The following is a 24,659-nucleotide window of genomic DNA, read 5'->3' on the forward strand; positions in this document are numbered from 1 at the left end:
AAGTACAAAGGGAAAAAAAATGAATTCCCCTGTCAACCACCGGAGTCACTACAGGCCTCGGGTGGAAATGTCACCTTTAGGGGAACTCTGGGCACGGGAAGTAACTGGGCAGCTCTGATAAATAACCAAACGGGGAGGGAGGCTGCGCCCTCTTCGCTTCCTCCCAACAAAGAGCACCCATCAGTTGTCCTATATGGGGCTCCGGGAAGCCGTCCAGCCCATTGAAGTTCAGGGAGAGCCAGTGTCACGAGCCAAGGACAGGGCTGGGCAGAGAATGGAGGGGGGAGGGGACGGGCTGGCAGGAGGCCAGGTGCCCCCCCATGGCTGGCCCACCTACCACAGCCCGCGGGGCTGCTCCCTGCCCCGGGCCCAGGTGCTCACCTCATCCGCCTGGCCAGTTTCCTAAGTGGCGCTTCCAGCCCCGGGCTGGGCCAGGGAGCCTCAGGAAGGCTCAGAGGAAACGCAGCCACAAGGCCAGGCCTCAGGAAGGGCCAGGGCCGGGAGCAACGCAGCTGAACTGAAGCCTGCGGCCCCCGCGGCCCCCGGGTTGGCGCGGGGCCCTGCAAAGAGGCATGTCCCCGGGCAGGGGGTACATGGAGCCCTTCCTGCCCCCAGCCACATCTGTCTCATCCCGCAGCCCTGGAAGGCCCAGCGCTTGCCAGATGTGGGCCGCCCACGGGGACCGAGTTCATTTTCCCCGCGTCCTGTGATAATACTTTGGCCGTGTTTATTTAACTTTCTGCTTCGGATGGCGGAGAGATGGGCCAGGAAAATCAGTTTGGCTCCCTCCGATCAAAACACGGCAGCCCACACATCATGCAAGGACACCCACACAGAGAAGCTCCCCCTCCACCGTCCAAAAAGACACATCTGGTCCACTGCTGGCAGGGGCTGGCCCTCGGGGACCCAGGGAGGGCTGCTCAGTGCGCCCGCTCCTCGCGGCCAGTGCAGCAGCTCGTCCTCCCAGCCAGGCCCGGGGCGCAGACAGGTTCTAGGTGACCCCGATGCACTCTCAGGACCTCCTGACCACAGAACCTTCCAGAAGGGAGGAGGATCGCAGGGGAGGCCGAGGCCCACAGGTTCCACTCCAGGCTCCCCTTGGGGGCACCGCCCTGGCCTCTGGGAGAGGTGGGACCTGCCAGACAAGAGCTCCCTATTCTCAGGGACTTGGTGCGTGCTCCTGAGGCTGGGGACAAAGACACCAGGGTGGGGCTGGGGTGTCCACCCGCGAACACATGGCAGGTCACAGGGGAAGGCTTCTCACTGCGGCAGATCCAGCTGACAGGACCCAGCCCTTCACCCCGGCCCTGCTCTAACATCACGGACCCCCGGCCTGCAGCCCACCCATGCTCTCCCCAGCCCCCACTCCTTTCCTCAGATAGGGACGCCCATGTGTCAAAGCTCCGCTGCCAGTCACCCTCCCCAGGCAGATAGCGCCCCTTCCCTCCTTAACTGGGGGAGGGAGAATAGTCTGGAAGGGGGGCGTGTCCCATGGTTCCCATACTCCCCACCCAAGGAGGAAGACAACAGGGGCCTCTCCAGCCCAGAGCTCAGCCCAAGAACCTGGGGCCTGCCCGGATGGATACCCTGCTCTCTGGCCTGGCATGACTCGGTCTCCATTCCTGCTCAGGCTTCTGCAGGGACCCTGATTGGGTGTCTTTGGTCTGTGAGGTCCCCCCGCCAGGACACTGACAGCAAAGAGCGCGGGGCTGGAGAGCAGGCCTGGCTCCAACGCCAACCACATTGACTGGGCTTGTGGTTGACCTCTCTGTGCCTCAGTTTCCTCACCAAGGTCAAATAGAGGTCACACAAGAATCAATCCCTTGTGGTGTTCAGGACCTGCTGCCACTGGGCCCAGTCCCCTGCCCCACTCCTGATGCTAAGCCTCTGCACCCCACTCTGCCCTCCAGGGGAACACTGCCTGCCTCAGGACCTTTACAGCCACCGCTCCCAGCACCTCAAATGCCACTCTCCATACCAGAGGCCCCTGCCCAGAACCCTGCATAAATCGACCTCCTCAGCCAGGTGGGGTGGCACACTCCTGCAATCCCAGTGACTCGGGACACTGAAGCAGGAGGATCACAAGTTCAAGGCTAGTCCCAGCAATTTATCGAGACCCTATCAACTAATTCTTTAAAAATAAATATATAAAAAGGGCTGGGATCAGGTGTGGTGGCACATGCCAATAATCCCAGTGACTTGGGGGACTGAGGCAGGAGGATCGTAAGTTCAAGGCCAGCCTCAGCAACTTATCAAGGCCCTAGGCAACTTAATGAGACCCTGTCTTAAAATAAAAAATGGAAGGGGCTGGGGATGTGGTTCAGTGGTTAAGCACCCCTGGGTTCAATCTCCAGTACCAAAAATCAATCAATAAATAATAAACCGCCTTCTCAGATCCCATAATTCCCTCAAGTGTCCCGCTCAGCTGAGGCATCTGGGCCAAGCCCCTCCAAAGCAGAGCCCCAGCCAGTTTCCCCTTCTCTCTGTCAGTCCCGGCCCAGGGCAGGGTCTCCCAGCATAGGCACCCCACCCCCACCCACTGGATGACATGAGCTCACCCCACGCCCTTTGCTTTGTTACCTTTGAAACCCCCAGATTGTTGGGGGGCAGCAGAGGGAGGGGATAAGTACCGGTGCACACTGGACCCGAATGCCCCGCTCCGAAGTGCCGTGGGCAGTCCAGGTGGCCGGCCTCGCTGAGCACTGCCCGGCACTTATATGTTCTCTTTTCGAACAGAAGAGGGACCTCAGGCCTGGCTGAAGGGCCCCCCAGCCCTCAGGGTGTGCAGACCAGCGCTGGACAAGCCCCTGCAAGAGGCTCGCAGCCTGCTGGGGTGTGGCCAAGGAGGGGGCACCAGGGAACTGGGGGGGGTCTCAAAGCCACGTCTTAGGAGGCAAGCTGAGGAACAGGCGCTGCTAGCCCGGGCGGGGGGCTCGGGGGCCCCCAGAACTCTCTTCAGGCCTCGGAAGGACTGTCAGGGGAAGAGCAGTCGAACTTGCTGTGCAGCCCCGAGAGGTCACGTCAGGACCAACCAGTGAAAGTCACGACCAGAGTGTTTCAAGAGAGAAGGCTCTCGCCATCAGAGGCCGAGAGGGAAGGTCCATGCAGAGGAAGTGAGGGTGCCGCCCGGAGGGGGTCAAGCAAGGCAGGGAGACCCTCAGGGTGACTCAAGGATCAGGTAGGACAGGAGGTTAGAGGTGACCTTGATGGAACCGCCAGTGATTTCAGGGGCACCAGGCTGGACAATCGGATTATGAATGACCCCAGGCCAGCCCAGCACAGCTGTCACCCTGATATGCACAGCAGGGTCTGGCCTGGTTTTTCTGGGGGAGGCCAGACATATGACTGCGTCTGCAGACCCATTCTAAACCAGCGAGGCTCCGCCAGGCCGCGTACAGCCCTGCACTGCCTGCTGGAGACCCCCGGCCACCCAACTCCCAGGGCCACTCAGGCCGTCCAAGGCAAAGGGGCTCGGAAGAGCAACTGGGAGCAGAAGGGGTTAAAGCAGGACTTGGCTCTGCAAGCCCCAGCTGCAGCTGGCCTCCCAGCCCTCTGGGAGGTTCTGTCAGCTGCCCAGGCCCCGCCTGACCCGCCCGCCCAGCCACCCAGCCTGGAACCCTAGATCTGGGAAAAGGGCAGCTGCCCGGAGGGCGGGCCAGTCCCCACCCGCCAGGGAGAGATCCTGTTTTCCACGCCCCGCTGAGAGCCAGTTGCTCATGTGGGATGGATGCCACGGGGTGGGGAGCACAGACCCCTGTCCCTCTCCTCCCCTCCTCCCCTCCTTCCCCGGCACCTCCAGGCCCGTGGGCCGGAGCAGACCCCTGGAGGCACCATGATGGCAGTTCCACAAGTGTGATGTCACCGAACACGTACACCAAGGACTGGGCTGGGTGTCCCACACACAGAGGACTCATGATCCTCCTGGAAACCCTGTGGGGGAGGGTTTTAACCATTCTCACTTCACAAGGGAGGAAACTCATTCTCAGAGAGGTGAAGACACTCGCCCATGGTCACACAGCCAGCAAGTGACAGAGCTAGGACTCAAACCCAGGCCTGTACAAATCCAACTCTTGACACAGAGCGTCCTGGCTCCCGGGCAGCCACACATCCCCTCCACCTGGTTATATTCTGATTACAGGCACCTGGCACCTGACTGTGGTGGGGGAGAGAGAGCCCTGTTATTGGTGTAGGCTGGGACACATACGCTGGCAGAGGCTCAGCCACTTTCCTCAGTTTCCCTACCAGTCCTGGGGGGTCTGTGTCTTGCAGCATGACAGATGAGGCATGTCTTGCAGGCATGGTGGACTGTGGGTGGTCAGTCAAGGGGGTGGGGCTGGGATGAGGGTGAGCAGGAGGAAATAAGGTCCCTGTGGCCCCCAGAGGGAACCTCAGCCATCCTGTGTCACAGAACCAGAGCCCCAGGCCCAGCACCGCACTTGCCATCCCAAGCAATCCTCCCTGGGAAATCTCCAGCGGGGTGTGCCGGCTGGGTTTTTTGTTGTTTTGGTTTGGGGTTTGGTTTGGTTTAGTTTTTCAAACACAAAGCAACTAAAACAAACACATAGCAATTAAAACCTCCAAGTGAGGGCAGCCGCTGTCCTCGGGCAGAGGGTGGAGCACAGTCGGCCCCTGGGAAGCTTGCCCTGTTGTTCCTCAGTGGAACACGCTGGTGGCCAGTGGACTTGTCTGTGTGTCAAGTGTCAACGAAAACAAGTTGACTTACAAAGTACTAAAGTCCCAGATGCGGGGTCCCACACCCGCAATCCCAGTGACTCGGAAGGCTGAAACTGGGGGATCGCAAGCTCCAGGCCGGCCTGGACAACTCAGTGAGGCCCTGTCTCAAAAACAGAAGGGGCCACACACATGTGGGAGGCTGAGACGGGAGGATCGCAAGTTCAAAACCAGCCTCAGCCTCGGGGAGGCGCTAAGCAACCCCGTGAGACCCTGTCTCTACATAAAATACAAAATAGGGCTGGGGGTGTGGCTCAGTGGTGGAGTGCCCCTCAGTTCAATCCCCTCCCAAAAAACAGAAGGGGCTGAGGGTGTGGCTCTGTGGTCAAGTGCTTTCCTAGCAGGTGTGGCCCTGGGTCCACATCCAGTACCAAAAAAGAAAGAGGGAAGAGAGAGAGAGAGGAAGGAAGGAGGCAGAGAGGGAGGGAGGGAGGGAAAGAGAAAGTCCTGAAGTGGTGCTGAATGAACGGGTTTGGAATCGTTCCTAACACAGACGGCGGCGCGGTGCGGGGACAGGAGGAAGATGTCTGCGTCTGTCACGCGTGTGGCCGAACACACAATTGCCTAGAACCAGGCAACAGAGACTAGAACGACGGTGGCCTCCGGGAAAGGCAGGTGGGTGGCTGAGGGCTGTTTTTAATTTTACCCCGTAGGCATTCATGAGCAGCCAGAGTTTATAAGTGTGTGTGTGTCCTCCTTACAACCCTCTGCCCCATCCCCGGGGTGCCCGTGTTCCCTTGGGGACAGGGTATTGTGGCGCTCCACCTCGACCCCCTCACTCCAACCTGTCCCTGCCGGGTGGTGGGGCCCTGGAGACACTCTTGGCCCCTCTGGACTCCCGTTTCCCTGTGGTACAAGGTGAGACTGGACCAGGTTTCCCCCAAGACCCCTCCCATCCCAGTGTCCCCTGTGTGTGACTTGGTAAACCCAATCCAGGGCCCAAAGCTGGCCTGATGGGCGACAAACCTCTCCACCCAGCCCACCCCACGACCCCGACCTGGGCCGCTGAGGCCTCCCAAGATGGCGGACAGCAGAGCCACACAGCAGCAGTGCTGGGGCAGGGTCCCCGCCTCCAGGCAGCCTCTGCCCGCCTCTGCTACCAGCACCTGACTGTGCCCTAAGACCCCCTCACCCCGTGCGGACCTCGAGGGACTCTCCCTGCCGACCCAGGATAGTGCCTACGCTTCCCCGGGGCCTGGTTCCGCCGCCCAGGGACACGGGCGACGCCAGGATGCGGGGCTCTCCCCACGGTGGGGTTCCCTGGAGGGACGTCCATTCCTTGGTCCCCTAGGGTCTGCAGCCACCCAAGCCCTGGTCCTCCTCCCATCCATCCCAGCCGCTCTCCCCCCACCAGGAAACCCTCTTGGGCCTAAGTTGTCACCTCGGTCGAGTGCGAACCCCGAACCCTGATGGAAGGAGAGCAGCCCTGTTGCTAACACAGCAGCTGAGACCAAGCGCCTCTCCACCCTCGTCCCACCCAGGAGCCACCTGGGAAGGGTGATCTCAGCAGGCCCGAGAGCCCACAGCCCTCCACTCCGCCCTGGAGAGCAGGCCCAGGCCCCACCTGGAGGAAGAAAGCAACTCCTCCTTCCTGGGGGACGGCGGGGCTCACTGAGCGCCACTTCCTCCCCGGAGCCCAGAGCGCTCAGGAAGCAGCCTGCGCCCAGGGCCTGGCTAGAGGTGCCAGGAGTCCCCGGCTGGGTCCAGGCTCCCCCAGCCATTGGGAACCCAGGCCTGGGACGGACGAGGCCTTGGCCAGAGTCACAAGCCCAGCCCTCAGCAGCTGGGGACGTCGGCCAGAGCCTATGACATTAACCTTTTCAGACATCACCTGTAAATGGGGGGACTCACCCCCTTTCCCAAGAGGAGCTGCAGAGGGGGTGAGCTGCAGGGGGAGCCTGGCAGTGGGGGTTACCCTTGCCCTTTCCATCAAAGGGACACAGGCTGGGAGTGGGCACGGACAGGGGTTCTCCTTTCTCAGATGGGAGAACCCAGGCTCAGACAGGTCACACTGGGTCCTGAGCACTACCAGACCCCACCATTCTCCAGGTGCCCCCTAAACAACCACAGCAGCTCTCCGGGCTGCGCAATGTGGCCTGGGGAGCTCGGTGAGCCATTGTCACACCTGCAAAAAAACCACAAAGGGCTTTCGGCTTGATGGGCCTCGCGGGCATCTCCCTATCCCATCCGAGGGCAGCGCACAGCACCACTGACCCTTGCTGTGCAGGAGCTCAGTCCAGGGCTGCCAGCTCTCCTGGTCACCTGGAGCCCGGGAGCGCAGCCCGGGTCAGCCCTGGGGGAGGGAGGCCTGGTCCTGAGCACACAGCCAGAGGGGGACTTCCCTGTGTGCCGATGGCCTGCGAGGAGGGCTAGGACAGGAGGTGGCAGGGTCTCCCCAGGGCACTGGCCCCCCTTCACCGCAGGGCACCTCTCTATACCCACCCCCTCTCAAGCCACCTAAGGGACAGAAACAGTAGTTAGGGCTCACTGTCTGCAATGACACAAACCCGGGCTCTTGGCCACTCGTAGCTGTGTGACCTCTGGCAAGTTACTCAACCTCTCAAAACTTCAGTTTCTTCATGTGTAAAACAGGGGAGGAGAGCCTCTCTTTGTAGGAGAATAATGCTGCTCAGCAAATCCCATCTTCTTATTAATAAACGTGTTATGGTTCCAGAAACCTAGGCGCAGGCCTATAATCCCAGCAGCTCGGGAGGCTGAGGCAGGAAGATCGCCAGCCTCAGTGACTTAGAAGACCTTGTCTCAAAAATAAAGGAGGTGGAGGCTGGGGATACAATTCAGCAGTAAAACGCCCTGGGTTCAATCCCCACTACCACAAAAAAATAAATAAATAAAAAGGTATGGTCCCTTTCCTGTTCTCATACACCTCACGCCCCCAGCTATGGGGTTAGCACAAGTAGTTACCCGGGAGTTTTCCAACCCTGGATGAGCAGGGAGTCACCTAAGCAAAATCTGATGCCCAGGCCTAATTCAAAAAGGAGAGAAGGGAGACAAGGCAGCCCACCTCTCAGCCTTGCCCTGGCTGAAAGTGGGAAACCACTGATCTCGTCTACTGGCCTCCAGACAGATGGGGAAGCTGAGGCACAGAGAGGTGGCGTGACTGGAGCAGAGTCACACAGCAAGCAGGAAGCAGGGTTGGACCCGAAGCTCCATGCAGACTCCTGCGTGCTGCCCCAGCTCATCTACCCCTTAGTGTGTTAGCGACGCTCGAGGCTCCCAGGGTCAGACAGCGAAAGGGGCAAAGAGGGCTCGGCTGCACTCTGCACTCGGGAGACGTGGAAACTGGCAGGACAGCGCCAGCGATCCTTGCCGTGTGAGAACTCAGTCTGGGGCTGCCAGATCTCCTGGTGACTTTAAGGACAGTTAGAAACCTCAGTTTGTGTGCAAACTTTCCTGAATCTTAAGAATTACGTTCTAGGGCTGGGGTTGTGGCTGAGTGGTAGAGGGCTCACCTAGTATGCGTGAGGCACTGGGTTCGATCCTCAGCACCACATAAATATAAAGACATTGTGTCCACCTAAAACTAAAATAATGAATATAAAAAAAAGAATTATGTTCAAATTCCAAGCAAATTTTTTTAAATATTTATTTTTTATTTGTAGTAGGACACAATACCTGTATTTTATTTATTTATTTTTAGGGGGTGCTGAGGATCGATCCCAGGGCCTCGCACGTGCTAGGCGAGCGCTCTACCGCGGAGCCACTGCCCCAGACCCCAAGCAAATTTTAAACCTGAGCGACCAACCCACAAAACCTGGAGCCAGGTGCCCTCCTCGGGTGACCCTAAGTTTGAGACCTCGCTTCAGGATTTCAGGGTAGGACCTGGGGATGACTTTTTGGCACCGAGTCAGGATGACATGAGAGGTTCTTGGAAAGTATCCTTCTCTATCAATCAGTGTCTGGTCCTGGTGGCTCGAATTCTGCCGTTAGCTGTTTGTTCCTGTGAGCCAAACAGTGCTCTCCCCGGATATTCTTGCCAAAAGATTTCGAAGAGTTTATTACAAATATCTCTGCCTAGAGGACAGATCTAGGTAGTGTCCTGGGCCTGGAGGAACAGAAACAAGTGATATTGACAAGAGCAACTGGTCAACACGGGGCAGTGCCAATGCCCCAGGTGCCACCCCAGGACCTGGGGACACAGAGGGCCGCCAGAGCTTCTGGGAGGGTGAAGCAAGGCACGTGTCTATTTTAGATAAGAAGCTGCCAATATCCCCCCAAAATACCGCCCCCGAGGCTGAGATCAGACAGCTGGTGTCTTGCCAGCCGGGAAGCATCCGCCACATTTGCCATCTCAAAATAAGTCTGGCGTCTTCCAGGGACAAAACTTTTAGCTGCCAAATAAATCGCTGGGGCTCAGCGGAGGCTCTGGCCACCTGACGTTCTGCCCAGAGTCCACGCAGGGCCGAGGGGAGGACAGAGGGAGGCGGGCAGGCAGGGGACGCTGGGCCTCGACACTTTTCCCTAAAATGCTGATCTTAGGTCTAGACCACAGAAAAGATGCCGCTAAAATTACTACGAAGCCTTTCCCCAAAAGGCATCCGGTTACCTCGGATTTTAAAACGGCGCTGGCGGAAGCCTCTCCTCTTGGCCTGTCCTGGGTTTCCACACGAGGGATCCGGAAGAGGACTCCAAGATTAGGGACGCCATGTAGGAGAGGCAGAGCCTGGGGAGGATTTCCCGGGGGAAAAAAATGGGGGCGGGTGGTGGAGGAACCAGATTCTTCACAAACTCCCTTCTCTCTACTCCAACATCAGTGTGCCCAGCCCTTCCCACCAGGGGGTCTGGGGAGCTGTGGACCATCACCACCAACGCCCCAGCCCCCAAGCCCGTCCACGTCACCTCCTTACTCTTAGACCCAGCCCTACCACCCCTTTTTCTCAGGAGCCGTCTGTACGTCTGGAATTCAGTTCCCCTGCTCCTAGCAGCACCCAACCCAACCGAATCGCACTGTAGCATCACACCCACTGCCGAGCTGGCCTGAGCAAAGCTGCGTAAAAATCACCTGGAGAGACTGTGCAATCTCGGATTCCCGGGCTCCACCCACAGAGATTCTGGCTCAGCAGATCCAGGGGCCTGGGAATTGCATTTCTAACCAGTTCCCAGGTGAGGGTGATATCGGGCCTGCGCTATCCATGATAGTAGCCATTAGCCTCCTGTGGCTACTTAAGTGAAAATCAAAGTTAAATCAAATTAAAAATAGTAAGCCAGGTGAGGCAGAGCCCATGCCTATAGTCCCAGCTACTTGGGAGGTGGAGGATGGCCGGATTTCAGGAGTTCAAGGCCAGCCTGGGCAACACAGCAAGAGCTCATCTCTAACAAAAGTAGTCACACTCGTCACATTCAAATGCTCAACAGCCACATGGGGCAGGTGGCAGCCATGCGGGACGGTCCAAATGGAGAACATTCCCCTCTCTGCAAAGGTTCTCTCGGGCAGCACTGGTCTAGACTCCGGAGCACACGTCATGTTGGAAGTCGTGGGCTCCCCTGTGAGTTTCTCAGGGCTGTTGTCTCAAGCAATCAGAAGGCAGGTTTCCCGAGGACGGGGACTAATGCTGTGTTCAGCTCATAGGAAGAAATACTGGTTGAAGAAGAGGATGGCTGAACCATGGATGGAGGGAGAGAGAGACTGATGGTCAGCTGGACAGAACCCCAGAAGGGTTAGAGAAACCTGGTGGCCTGAATCCTCTCTGGGATCGGATCCACACCTCCTTTACTGTCCGGGCTCGCTCCCTCCATTCAATACCAGAACCCTGCCCCCAGACTAGAGCAGCCGAGGACTGTCCCCCAGGTCCTGGATAGCCATGCCCTGCTTAAAACTGAGAGGAAGTCACTGATGGAAAAGAAAGTCGATTCTAAAATGCCTTGACTATTTTGAGTTCCTGGCTACCTAGCAAACAGGGGCTGACAATCTGCCTTTAATAGCTCCAGCTCTGAGTGTCTTAAAGACATTTCTTTCCAACTAAGTAACCCAAATAAATTTAGCGACTTTTTTTTTATAAGGAGAAATAATTAAAGAACAGATGGTGTTGCTTACTTTGAAATTTTTGCTCTAAAATAGATTTTGTGTGCACCTTGGTTGGAGTTCATCGCCCCCTCCTTTGTATCCATGTGTCAGAAAAGGAGATCAGCTCACTAATTACCTGGCTGTCTTTTCCCTACAAGATCCCAATTTAAGAATCTCGTTTCATTCTAAGAAAATTAATTCAAAATGCCAAATAATTTAAAAATGTATTAAGATTCCCCTTAGACTAGAAAGCAAAAAAAAAGGGAGTTTTCATTTGTCGGCTTAAAATCACCTTGGGTAGTAAAAGACTGAAGTTTAGTTCTTAAGACTTGATCCCTAGAATTGAGCTCCTGGCAGAACTATTGGTTCCATATGTCCACAGAATGTTTCATTTAAAATATATGTGCTTTTAAATTGGTCTCTGACCATTTCTGTGCCACAGTCTCTAACCACTCCACGCATTTTCCCAACCCTCAGAGCCTTGTTCTCCTCGGAAGCGAGACTCTTTTATTTGCATTGGAGGTAACCTCTTTCCAGCATGCCAAAACCTGTTCACTTTCAAAGCCACTTTTGGAGATTTTATAGCCTGAAATGGAATAAAATTTAAATTTAATAAAATTTGAGACCTGAACTAAAAAAAAAAACGAACTCGTTTAGAAGCCAGCTACCCAGACATTGAGGAAAATATTCTGAGAAAACCCCACAGGGCGGAGGGGGGGAAAGCCAGACCATCGTTAGCCTGCCAAACGTCATTTGGGGCTGGCTTCAGAAGAGAACCAGAACTGGGGATGCAATGCAATTATTTAAATCCAGAAAGAAAAATGTTTGCTCCCAAATCTGGCAGGAGATGATTGCCTCTGACTCCAACTGATTCTGCACATGGGCCCGGGAAGCTTCCGGCCTAGGAGAGCGCCCAGGACACCGTGTCACACCTGGGCTTGAGGTGCAGTGTGCAAGGGAGAAGGGTCTGGCCTTGCATCAGATGGACTCAGGGTTGCACTCAGGCCTCCTGGGGGAGCAAGCCACATTTTTCTTTAAACCATAGGTTATAACAAGAGGGGATTTCTCTTCCTTTGTTTCTCTGTCTCTGCCTTTGTCCCTGGCTGGCACCCCCTCCTCTGCCCCTGCAGCTCTCTCTCTTTCCCTCCTTCTGGCTCCTGGGAGTGCGAAGGCCTAGGCTGGCTGTCACTCAGGCCCAGGGAAGGAGGCCACTCAGGGCTCCACCAGCCTCGGGGTATTTATTACACCCTCCCCCAGCCCCAGTCCCTCTGCAGCCTCCAGGGCTGCAGCTCCAAGGCCGCAAGGTCTGTTGCACACACCCACGGAAGGGCCTCTGGTGGATGCATAGGAGGCCCCCAGTTGGGCTTTCCGGCCTCCCCCAGAGAATGTTCAGTCACCTCCGCACCTCCTCTCCCACTGCGGGGAAGACACGCAAGAGGAGCGCTCCAGCGACCGTGGCTGGCTCAATGACAGTTCCAGCAAGAGCGTGGGCGGACCCTGTGGGGACGGGGGGTCTGGGTACAGTAGCCTGCCGGGTGTCGGGGCTGAAAGGTCAGCTCACCTGCCTCAGTCACCCCCGCAGGACTCTGTGTGTGCGCGATGCTGGGCGACCGCTCCGCTGCTGAGCCACCTCTCCAGCCAATCACAGGAGTGTTTAAAGACAAGTCCGTGGGGCAGAGAGGTCACTGTTGCTTCATCCTTCCTCCTACAGATGCACATCCCACTGCAGGGCCCCCAGCTGGCCCAGAGGGGGGAGCCCCACATTGTGGGTGAGAACTGAGGTCCTCCAGCATCTTTAATCCTCCACTTCTGTCTCCACCCCTCAGCCCAGCGCCTCCCTGTCCTCCCTCTTCTCCTGTGTCCCTGTCTTTCTTCTTTGAAAGGGTAAGATCTGTCCTTCTCCGGGTAATGATAACAGGACTGCTCCTGGCAGGCCAGCGGGCATGGTGGATCTCATGGTGAAATACTACTACATCCATTTCACAGACTAGAAAACCGAGGCTCAGGCTGGTTAAAGGACTTGCCCAGCTAGTCGGCTGCAGAATCAGCATCAAAATGCTTTTCCAGGTTCGGGGGACTCGCAACCCCTCTGAATGGCTATCACCCTGGACCCTCCACCAGCCAGGCCTTGCCCTGGGTGCGGCCCAGGGGTCAGGACGGGCAGCCCTGAGTCATCCCTCTCTCTCATCAGGCCATCCTGGTGACTCACGACTCTGGGTAAAGCCGAGAGGCCTGTGTGGGGGACGAGAGGCCTGGGATCGACCTTGAACTTAAGAGGCTGCAAGCTCTGACCAGCCACGCTAATGGGCCCAGAGTAACCTGAGCCAGCCCTTGGATGGAAACTCAGGCATCATGGCTGGCTGGCCTGGCGGCCGCCTGGCACCCCACCCAGGTGACAGTGCCTCGTCTCCATTTCACGGGGCCTCTGTTCTGACAACCTTTTCTCCTGCAGCAACAAAGCCGTCCCCATTTATCAAGCGCCGACTAAGTGCCAGACACTCCGCTGAGCACTTTACACACATTATCTTGTTTAATCTTCACAACTGCAGGAAAACGGTGTTAATGCTGCCTGACAGGCGAGGAAACTGAGGCTCGTGGGGGCCCGGGAGGGGGCCCCGGGGGGCCCAGCTGAGCTGAAGCTGGAACCTGAGCAGGCCTGGGTTCTGACCACGGCCCTGCGCTGCCCCTGGATAGAGACTGTGGTTCACATTATAGGCGACGTGTTGTCTCCATATTAATCTATTTTCAAAATACTCTGCAACATTCTAAAGGGGAAAATGTAACTTGTCAGGAGAAAAAGGGAGAAATCGAGGGGGGGGTGGGGGCTGGGAGGGGCAGGGAGGAGAAGGGTTCACCTGTGAGGTCATCATGATGTTCGTGCACCCAAACCCACGATCCCAAATCAATGGCAGATCAAGATGAAATCCTTCATTCGGGATTATTTGGGATAAGATTCTATGCTTATTTGGGATTTTGTGAATGTCAAAATTAAAAATACAAAAAGTTTTATGATTCTGATCATCTGAGGTCTTAGAGCATTAATTTCAAACTTGGGCAAAAAACGTCTCAGGCTCAAATTCTTCCCTCCCGTGTTTCCAAGCTACCTGGGACACCTCTGAACCCCAGCCGGGCACTGCAGCCCCTGGCCGGACCCTGCACAGGAAGCTTTTGGTGGCGTCTGGAGTCCTGGAGGAGAGGTCAGAGTCCCCTCTCTCGGGTGAGGACCTGAGCCTCCCAGAGGGGAGGACCGTGCGTGCCCACTGTCTCCCAGCTGAGCAGCAGGTCCAGCCCAGACCTGCTTGCCTCCCAAGTGCTGCCAACCTCCTTCCAACTCCCAGCCCCGCCGGCCTAAGGGGGTGCTTGTGACTAGGTGGTCAGGGACCCCGGAAAAGCTACGGAGGTGCTGCGCAGCCCCAGGGATGGGAGTGCATCCCTTGAATCTGCAGCCCAGGCAGGATTTCAGCACTGGGCTGGGAGCTGGGAGCTGGGAGGCCTGGGCCCCAGCAAGGCTCAGGGATACCCAGGCCTCCTAGGCCCCGACCTTGTCTCCCTGCAGAACAAGAGCTTCTCTGTGTCCCCACCCCAAAAAGAAAACCTGACCCCTTGCTTTCTCTTCCTGGACCCCACCTCTTTGTCAGACACCAAGCTGCCTGGACGAGGACACGTTTCGAGGGTGCCCTGCAGCAGAGGCCGTGAGAACCCAGGTGGGTGCCCTCACCCACCGCCGCGCCCTCCACTCTGATGGGAAAGAAACTCATGGGCGGGTTTTTAAGGCTCGAAATAAAGTTTAAATATTACGTGGAAATTACTAAACAAATCAAATCACTGTTAAGTGGATGTCATAGGCTTCCTCTAGACAATACGTTTAATGAAGATTATTGTCCTCCTGGTTATAGTTTTAGATTTGCATTTTATTATCAGAGAACCACTTATGCATTACTCTAGGATTTTCATTAGGTAAATAAATTTTTATGTGGATTTCATTATATTCCCTTGGCTGAAATCCTGATCACTTAACGGCAAGAATGCTGCTCTGACATCCTGTGTGTCAATCAGGATGTAACCGTTTCCTCGGGTTGTTGAAAAGTACTTTAAAAAAAAAAAAACCTGGTGTTGATGGTAAAAGGAAGAGGGACGGGGTCAGAGCTCAGGGTTGGTTTTGTGTCCAGTTCCTCTGCTGAACCACACACACACACACACCCTCCAAAGGAATTCTCTATTCCAAAATGCGGATGTGATTTTATATATGCAACATATAAACTTTATATATATATATATTTCATATCATTTCTGACCTGCTTTGGCCACTCCGTGTGGCCATCAGGACCCAGGGAAGGGTGGTGCTGGGGAAATAAAGTTGAAAGAGAAGAGCCTGGGAAAACTCAGGAAGGAAGACAGAGGGGGAGGCATTCCTGGAACCTCAGCCATCAGCAGGAAAAAAAAATCATTTCTAAGAAGTCTAATACGAAGCAATTAAGCTAATTGGAATCTAGATTGTACAGGGTGCCTCCGGAAACTGGAGACCAGGGGACTCTCCTTGCTGGAAACTCACCTCCGTGTGAATGAGTGAGGGGGGGAATGAATGAAGCCGCTAGCCAGCCCCCGGACACCCAGGCCTAACCCATGGATGGGCCCAAGGCACACGGGTGGCTCCAGGTGTCCCTCTCCTAAAAGCTGAGAAGGTTTCACAGAAACACACTCATGATAAAAACTCCTACTTACTAAGAAAGGGGCTGGCTGGATGCAGTGGCACACGCCCCTAATAACGCCTGTTACAGGAGCGGCTCAGGAGGCTGAGGCAGGAGGATTGCCAAGTTCAAGGCCAGCCTCAGCCACTCAGCAAGGCCCTAAGCAACTTAGCCAGACCCTGTCTCAAGATTTAAAAAATAAATTTAAAAAGGGGGCTGGGGAGGTGGCTCCAGTGGTTGAGAGACTAGGAAAGGGGCTGCCACATGCCAGAGACTGGCTCACCTTCGAATGCATTCGGTGCCGAGAGCACATGGTGGGTCACCCTCCCACAGCGGCCCAACAAGCAGTGCAGGAGAGGGAACCCGAGTCAGGCCAAGAGCCTTCATGGTATCTTACACCCTAACTCCTGCCCAGCATCAAATGCTGAGGTCCCAAAGTCAGTCCCTAATATCAGGGAAGGCCACTAACCTTCCCAGGCTCTCAGTTTCCTGTCTGGGATAATAATGGTAGTTCAGCACCTACCCAGCACCCAGGGTTGTAAGAGTTCCCAGAGAACGGGGTGAGGACTCCCTGGGACTTAGGAGGCACCAGAGTCTCCACCCCACCACTGAGTGCTGCCCACAGTCGCTCTAGCCGTCAAGACCCCCTCATCCCTCCTACAGGTTCTTAAGGGCCCAACAAAACCTCCTCCATCTTCAACCCCAAATTAGCAGCCTGGGACACTCAGGAGGACTCCGACCGAGCGTTTCTCTACAGCCTCTGAAAAGGCACTAGGGAAGGAAGCTAGGGGTGGGGACAACATGGAAACCAGCCGGAGGGTCCCCAAAGATGACAGTGGCCTTCTTCAGTGGGGGCCAGGGCATTTTTATTTTCTGATCTACATTTTTGGGGGATACCATGGATTGAACTCAGGGGCACTCAGCCCCATCCCCAGCCCTATTTTGCATTTTATTTAGAGACAGTGTCCCACTGAGTTGCTTAGCGCCTTGCTTTGGCAGAGGCTGGCTTCCTCCTGCCTCAGCCTCCCGAGGCAGGAGGAAGGGATTACAGGATGCTCCACGGCGCCCAGCTCTGTATGTCTGTGTATTATCCCCACCCACGAAGGAGCACAGACGGCAACATTTTTTTGGAGAGAAAGTCTCCCTAAGTTGCCCAAGCTGGCCCTGAACCCCAAGGTCCTGACCCCACTTTCCAAGTCCGGGGCATTTCTCTTGAAGAGCACTTATCTCTCCATCAAGCCACCCATCATCAGCTTCAAAGGAGCGGGGACCACAGGCACGCGCCACCAGGCACGGAGGGCCCTGTTGCAATGTTTTAAAGTCCTATTCAATCTGTGAAAAACTGAGATAACAGCCAAGCAGCTCAGAGGCACCTTGCTGCCTGTAATAAAAGAGTTGATTAAATTTCCCCGCCTTCTGGACAGCCACGTGGCCTCAAGTCCCCGGCTCCTGCTGGCCTGCGCCTCCAGCCTCCCCAACCCTGCAACCTCTCCCCCACCCATCGGCTCCCCCAGGTTGTCTTCCTTAGCTGCTGTCACCAACACGCCACATACATGTCACTCCCTTATCTTGTCTCCCCACCCCTGACAACAACCAGAGTTCAGGTCCAGAGGGTGGAGCTCTTGGATGTCCAAGACAGCACCCCGGAGGGACAGAGCGCTGTGCCCAGCCCTTCCCTCGCCCAGCCCCGGGAACCTCCTTCCCACCCTTTCCTGGTAACCCCAGTCCCAGCTGCTGTAAAAGAACTTGGTGGGGGGCTGGGATGGAGCTCAGTGACAGAGCACTTGCCTGGCATGGCCCCAGGTTCCACCCCAGGACCCCACACAAGGGCACTCCTGGTGGCTACTCTCCGAGGCGGACTCTCACCAGGTCCGTGGCCTTCCACCCACCGACATTAACAAGAGTACCATGAGATGGCTGGTCCCCAGGGTCCTGACCCCACAGCCAGGGCCGGGGTCATTCCTCTGGAAGAGCACTTATCACCCCATCAAGCCACCACCCTGCCAGCACCCTGAAGGACCCTCTCAGAGGCTCAGCCACGGCTGCTCAGAACCTCGGCTGTCCTCAGATATCTCCTATTTATCTTGGTGACAATCTACTCCAAGAGCCTGGGTGTTGGAAGAACATAATATTTTCCTTGGCTTTTGGGCAACCGTCTGGCGAGTGAGCGTTTCCCCGCGTAACTTTCGGATGGCTTTATGCGCACAGTTAATTAGAATCACAGAGACATGTTTATAGAAGTTTAAACGAAGCACAGCTCCAGTTTGTGAACATCTACGTGATTACTCACACCGACACTTCCCACGGAGAGAGAGGGCGACAGAAGCCAGTGCCTTCAGAGCAGCGGCAGGGTCTAGAGACCTCCTCGTCGGGGGAACCTGGGGTCTAGAGACCTCCTCGTCCGGGGGGACCTGGGGTCTAGAGACCTCCTCGTCCGGGGGACCTGGGGTCTAGAGACCTCCTCGTCGGGGGACTTGGGGTCTAGAGACCTCCTCGTCGGGGGGACCTGGGGTCTAGAGACCTCCTCGTCGGGGGACTTGGGGTCTAGAGACCTCCTCATTGGGGGGACTTTGGGTCTAGAGACCTCCTCGTTGGGGGGACCTGGGGTCTAGAGACCTCCTCATTGGGGGGACTTTGGGTTTAGAGACCTCCTCGTCGGGGGACTTGGGGTCTAGAGACCTCCTCGTCGGGGGGTCTTGGTGTCTAGAGACCTCCTCGTCGGGGGGACCTGGGGTCTAGAGACGTCCTCGTCGGGGGGACCTGGGGTCTAGAGACCTCCTCGTCGGGGGGACCTGGGGTCTAGACACCTCCTCGTCGGGGGGACCTGGGGTCTAGAGACCTCCTCGTCCGGGGGACCTGGGGTCTAGAGACCTCCTCGTCCGGGGGGACCTGGGGTCTAGAGACCTCCTCGTCCGGGGGACCTGGGGTCTAGAGACCTCCTCGTCGGGGGACTTGGGGTCTAGAGACCTCCTCGTCGGGGGGACCTGGGGTCTAGAGACCTCCTCGTCGGGGGACCTGGGGTCTAGACACCTCCTCATTGGGGGGACTTTGGGTCTAGAGACCTCCTCGTTGGGGGGACCTGGGGTCTAGAGACCTCCTCATTGGGGGGACTTTGGGTTTAGAGACCTCCTCGTCGGGGGACTTGGGGTCTAGAGACCTCCTCGTCGGGGGACTTGGGGTCTAGAGACCTCCTCGTCGGGGGGACCTGGGGTCTAGAGACCTCCTTGTCGGGGGGACCTGGGGTCTAGAGCCCTCCTCGTCAGGGGGACTTGGGGTCTAGAGACCTCCTTGTCGGAGGACCTGGGGTCTAGAGACCTCCTCATCTGGGGGGACTTGGGATCTAGAGACCTCCTCATCTGGGGGTCTTGGGGCGAGCCGAGAGCTGTTGGGGACCCCACAGCCGCGCCCCCGGCGCTTTGCCCAGGAGGCTCCCACTGAGGCCTGGACGTGGGTGCACCCCGCCGGCCACCCGCGCACTCAGAAGGGCCCAGGCACCAGCAGCTGCGGAGAGGCCTGGAAACACGGGGCACTGTCCCCGCTCCCGGGGGAGACCTGGGCTTCCTAACCCTGCGTGGTTCCGGAAGCCTGAGGACCCAAACTCGGGAGGACTTGGGCAGGCTGCCGGTGGCCTTCAAGGCCCTGGCTACCTGCCTCCACTCACCTTCCAGACTGAGGCCTGGGGTCCACCTGCCCCGGTTCGCCCTCCCCCTCCCCAGTCCCACACCAACAACACGGTAGCAGCTGTGGGTATGTCCCCAGATCCACTTGGTCAGGTCCCTGATGGTCAGCGGCACTAATGCAGTCAGGGAGTCCTGAGAGTCACTCAGATGACTCGTCTGGGGACATGAAGGGCCAGCAGCACACGCTCCCCACCTTCCTGTGGCCTGGAAGGACCAGCCTGGCCCTAGCGCAGTGGCCAGACAGAACTGAACTGCCTTCCAGGACAGAGGCGGGCTGCACATCCCTGAGAGGACAGAGGGAGACACAGTGCAGAGCCACGGGTGGACCCCGCAGTGCCGGGGAGCTGTCCTGGGGGCCAGGTGGCTGACCTGGGTGGACAAGGGCCGGATGCAGACGTCCAGCCTCGAATCCACGTTACCCTCTGGCCTCGGCCAAGGACCAACCAGCCTGCGTCCTCAGGCTCCCATCCCCAGCCTCCTGCCACGTGCCACCATGCTCCCTATGTCCAGAGATGAGCTTTTCCACTGAACTAGCCCCGGAAGAAACCCGGCCAGCAATCAGCCACTGTAAAGAGAAAACGGGTCCAGGGGCTCATGGAGGTGCTCTGTCTCTCCTCCTCCTCCTCAAAGAACAAGGAGGAGGCTAGGGCTCCGCTGGAGAGGGAGAGGTGACCTCAGGCAGAGAACTCCAACAAGCTGGGACCAGTGGGCACTCTGTGAATCCCTCCTCCTCGCCTCTTTATGCCCAGAGACGCAGGACAGTCACATGGAGTCCCCATCTAGATAGAGCCGAGGACACAGCAAACCAGTGAACTCGAATGAATCCCTACGGAGAATAACCTACATGACATTAAAGGGACACACGAGGAGCAGAGGCCCGCTCTGAGAGAACTGTGTCTGGAAAGGCCTTGCTGAGGAGGTGGCACGGAACCTGAGTTCAGCAGGGTGAGGAGGAGAGAGTGAGGCCACCAGCTCGGTCAGAGGGAGAGACCCGCAAAGAGCTGGGCACAAGAGCTGGGCTCTCCAGGGCTTGCAGAGTGATGCTCCACACCCTGGCCTGTGACTGCTCTAGGATGTGCAGGGGACGCCATTCTTACCAGCGAAACACAAAGGAGAGACTTTGGGGGCAATTTAGAAAAGGTATCCTACCCTTAAAAATAAGCCCGAGCCAGGGAACTTCTCTCTCCTGGTCTTTGGACATTGATGTGGAAGGATGTGATGTCTGGCACCACAGCAGCTATTTCTTCACCATAGGGAGACAAATCTGAGGTCAAGGGCCAATGTGTCAAGCAGGAGAGTGTAAAGATGGAAAGTACCTGCTGACAGTACTGAAGCGCTCAGACTCTGTAACCATGCTCCCTCAGACTTCTCATACAGGACATATTGACATATGATTTTCCCTTGAGCTGTTTTAAACATGAATCTTACAGGCTACAGCATCCCAGCTGACACCATCCCTTGTCAGTCCGCTGGTTCCACCAGAGGCTGGCACTTCCTCCTCCCAGAAGATCCTTTAGGTTTTTCTACACCACTCTCTGCCAAGACAAGCCAAAGATGCAACCCTCTTCCCAGGGGAATTTCCCAATCTGCAGGTCTTGGGTTGGAAATCCTATCCTAAGCAGCCAATCGGTCAAAGTGCAGATCATAAAGATGGGGAGGAGGAGGAGGAGAGAAAAGTCCCGTTAATAACACTGTCTGATCATAAAGAGTCAAAGAGACCTCAAAACGCCTCATCCGTGCTACTTCTCCAATAAGGAGAGGTTGGAGGTCGCAGTGAAATCTTGTCTTTGCTCATTTTATGTTCAACAGCCCTGAGGTGGGATGTTCGCCCTCCCACTAGAGCTAGAGAATCCGAGAGCCTGTGAATCAGGGTGGGGCGGGCAGGCTCCAGGGCAGGAAGGTGGGGTTCCAACCCAGCACCTCCGTTCAGTCCCCAGGTGCGTGACCTGGGACCTCAGAGCCTTGGTTTCCCCTCCACACAATGGAGAGGATGTAAGTGCCACTCAGAGCTGCTCTGAAGATAACAGGAAACCACGGTCTGAAGGGCCCAGGGCGCGGTTTCCAACCAGACTGTCCACAGGGAAGGCCTGACGGCGCACCGGCCATCTCCAGAGTCACTCTCCCAAGGGGACGTCCAAGTCACCAGAGATACCTGGGCCGCACAAGGGACACCTGGGTGACAGCAGAGTCCCCTGGGCTGCCCCAGTGCTGAGCGACAGGCAGAGCTCCCCCGCATGGAGAAGCGGCCAGCACTCCTCAGGCATCTGCTCACTTTGTGCTTCTGATCTCTCCTCCCTAAAGTGGAGGCTCTGCAGAGCAACAAACCATCAGAGGAGGGCCAAGGGGGTGGGGGCCAGGCACCAGTCGCTAGCTAGAAACCCAACTCGCCCCCTCTCTGTCAAAGCATCCCCTTCACGGACAGGCGCTGTTCTAGAACCACCCAACACCGTGGATTTCAAACTTGTATAGAATCAGCTGAAACATCATTCACGCTGGGCCAGCTGGCGGAGACGGCCAAGACTCTGAGGCTGAAAGACAGACTCTGAGGCCATGGGGAGGGTCCTTGGGGGCAGGCGACTCTAAGCGGACCTGCTTAAGGGAAAGGCCGGCGGCTGGGGGAAAGGGCGAGGTCCCTCCAAGTGACTCCTGTCCCGATCTCCACCCCTGGCAGGGTGGACATCAGCCTGGATGTCACAGCCACCGAGGCAGGGCCAACAGGCCAGGGAAGCTGCTCGAGTAGTCAGGGCCAGGGCTGGGTATGAGGAGAAGGCTACCACCAGCCCAAAGAGGGCAGCCCAGGGGTTCCAAGGAATCGCTGAGCCTAGAGCCTGCAGGACACGGGGTGGACACAGAGGACCCCCTACAAGAAGGTCCCCAAGTCTCACAGGCGCAAGGCTGGAGACTGATGGACGGGGCAGACATGCCCACCTACAGGGGCAGCCCCGCCCTCAGATCCCAGGATTGTGGCCAGGCAGGACCATGGCCTGCCCACTGCCCAGAGAGGGAAGCCGGAAGTCTGAATTCTGCTGTGACATCCCCAGGTTTGTCAGAGCGGGCTTCTTCCTTTTTACGCACATCGCAAGCCAATCAAAACATCTCTGCAGGCAAGGCTCAGCCTGGGCCTCAGGTTTACAATCCTGCTCTAAAAGGTAGGAAGGGCAATGGGGGGCAGGAGCTCAGAGCTCAGGGCACCCCCCTCCCGCTCCCCTCTGCCCCCGCAGGCTCTGATTGGCACTGAAGTCACACGCGCTAGGTGGGGCTTATCTGCCTTCAGGAGCTCCACCCACCACCAATACCCAGGGCCCAGGACCCAAGCCAGGGAAATACCACTCCACAGAGGACATCCTCAGCTCAGGGCTCTTCCTAGAGCCTGAATTTCTTCCCCAAATAGGATGAATTTATGTGGGAGGAAAAAAAAGCTGCACATGTGCCCGCCCGGCTCCAGACCCGTGTATTTATACAGTTTCATAAACTGCAAGTGATGATGATTTTGTTTCATAAGAACAATCGCTATGCAAATGAAACCCCCAGCTAATACAAACAGGGCTGTTAAACTCACTTGCCAATGTTTATGAAAAGAAACCCGGGCCTGGCCCTGACCAGGCTGCTAAGAAAATGTTTAATCACAAGACACATTTGAGTGAGGAAATTAGGCAAATAAGAAAAGATGTCCTGACTTGGCTCCCAGAGCCCCCTCCCACCTCCCACCCCCTCTTTTATTCAGCAAGACAATGAGGTGACAAGAAAAGGTTCCCAGAAGCAGGACAGATGTCAAGGCAAATGTGGAGATGAGGGGAGTGCAGATTCCCAAATTCAAACAGCCCCTCAAGGCCCGCCCACCCGATTTTTTGCATTTCTCATTGGCTGGGAAACGGGAGGGAGGGTCGCTGGGGTCCTAACAGGCAACTCCTATCCGCTCCTGGCCCTGCAGCTGGCATGATGGGAGGGGGCCCCCCTGTGCTGGAGGTGATGGGGGACCCCCGCCCCGTGCTGGAGGTGATGTTCATTCGGGGGCACAGTCAGGCTGGAGTCAGGTCCCTGAACCCCAGGACTAGGACTCAGGATGGGGGAGGAGGTGTCCCCAGCTGGGATGTCTGGGGACTCAGCTTCCCACAGTCTGTCATGCAGCAGGGCGGCAGGGCACCTGAGCAGGACAGAATGAATGGTCCCCCAAGGAGAAGACCCCCCCATCTCAAGTCCTCAGAGGGCCCTGTCCTAGTCCCTGAAGAGCTAACAGCTCCGGTGCCAGGATCAATTAGAGAGTGGCAGAGTGAAGACAAGTCACCCATCAGGCTGCCCGGGACCCCAGGTATGAGTGACCTCCAAAGCATGTTCCTTCCCCTCCCTGTGCCTCAGTGGCCTCACGTTCCGAATAGGAAAGCGTGCTCACGGCCTTCCCACGGGACCCTGAGGTCACAATGTACAGCAGTTAGCCGAGTCCCTGGAACACAGTGGGGCTTGGTGAACGTCAGTGATCTGCGCCATTCCCTAAATGCACAGATGAGGCCCAGAGAGGGTTGGTGAGCTCCCCAAGTCACACAGGTTAACAGCAGACACAGGACTTGACCGGAGCTTGGGGCTATGCAGCAGAGACTCAGGGGAAGGATGGGTGGAGGCCAGGACCTGGCCCTGCCCCCGTCCCGTCCCGTCCCCTCTGGGAATGGCGCTTGGCAAGAAAGTAGGAGGAACCTCTGAGGCCGCTGCTCCCTGGGGCTGGGGGAACCGGAGCCGGGTCCTGGCAGGGCCTCCCCAGGGCCTGGGCAGGGGCAGCTGTCCAGAACTGTCTGTCCGTGGAGGGGGCAGGGAGGCTGCCACTAGGAGCACGCAGTGTGCCAGTCCCTGGGGCCAGGCCGGCTCAGCCTGCTGGCTCCATCCAGAGCCCGCCCCAAGGGATGCTGGGGGAGGCAGCCAGGATCAGAGCCGCCGGCTGTGCGCTCCCCTCCCCCAGCAACAGGGGACTAAAGTGGGTCAAGGAGGAAGGAGGGGGCCCAGGAGGGCTGGGGGAGGGGCTCAAGGAGCTCAGGAAGGCACCCAGGGGGAGGGGACCAGGGGAGGATGCCTGGAAAGGCAAGCCCATGTGTGGGGTGGGCCTGGGGGGCGGGGAGGGCAGCGAGGTGCTGTGGCTTTGGAGGTCCTCAAAACCCCCTCAGAATTAAGTCCAGGGCAGCCTCGGTCCTGGCTCCTGCCCCAGAAGGCCAGTGCTTGCCTCTCATCCCCCACCCTTCGGCCTCTCCACAGGCACGACTGGCCCCAGCCCAAGGGTCTCTGAGGAGCATCTCAGACGGTGGCTCTCTGGCTCAGACCTGGAGGGGAGCCCGGCTGGGACCCCCGCTGCCCAGCCAGAAGGTGGGTGCTGAGGAATGTAGGGAGACGAGGTCCAGCCAAACCCCAGGCTCAGTGGGACCGCAGCCATGCCAGGCCAAGTCAGGTCCTGTCACCAGGGAGAAAGGTTAGAGTAAGCTCTTGTTGCCCCCAGAGGAACCCCTGGGGAGCCCGGGTGCAAAATGAAAGGGAGGCAGACAGGAAATGCCAAAGAGG

The 24,659-nt window shown here is 57.2% G+C and overlaps 1 protein-coding gene across 3 annotated transcripts in view; it reads right to left on the reverse strand.

The window, feature by feature from the left end:
• The window catches only part of Znf423 (zinc finger protein 423), a 318,197-nt gene that overhangs the window by 274,178 nt on the left and 19,360 nt on the right, over nt 1–24,659 (reverse strand). The window contains exon 1 of one of the 3 annotated variants that reach the window (XM_046434941.2): nt 382–448. The exons of the other annotated variants lie outside the window; for them this stretch is intronic. The gene's annotated coding sequence lies outside the window, so the exon portion shown is untranslated. Of the gene's footprint in view, nt 1–381; nt 449–24,659 lie in introns of those variants that run through there. 3 annotated transcript variants of the gene reach the window in all.

The sequence above is a fragment of the Marmota monax genome, unplaced genomic scaffold (assembly GCF_021218885.2).
Source record: "Marmota monax isolate L192 unplaced genomic scaffold, Marmota_monax_Labrador192_F-V1.1 WCK01_AAM20220418_F8-fsc00024, whole genome shotgun sequence".
In the NCBI taxonomy this organism is placed as follows: domain Eukaryota; kingdom Metazoa; phylum Chordata; class Mammalia; order Rodentia; family Sciuridae; genus Marmota; species Marmota monax.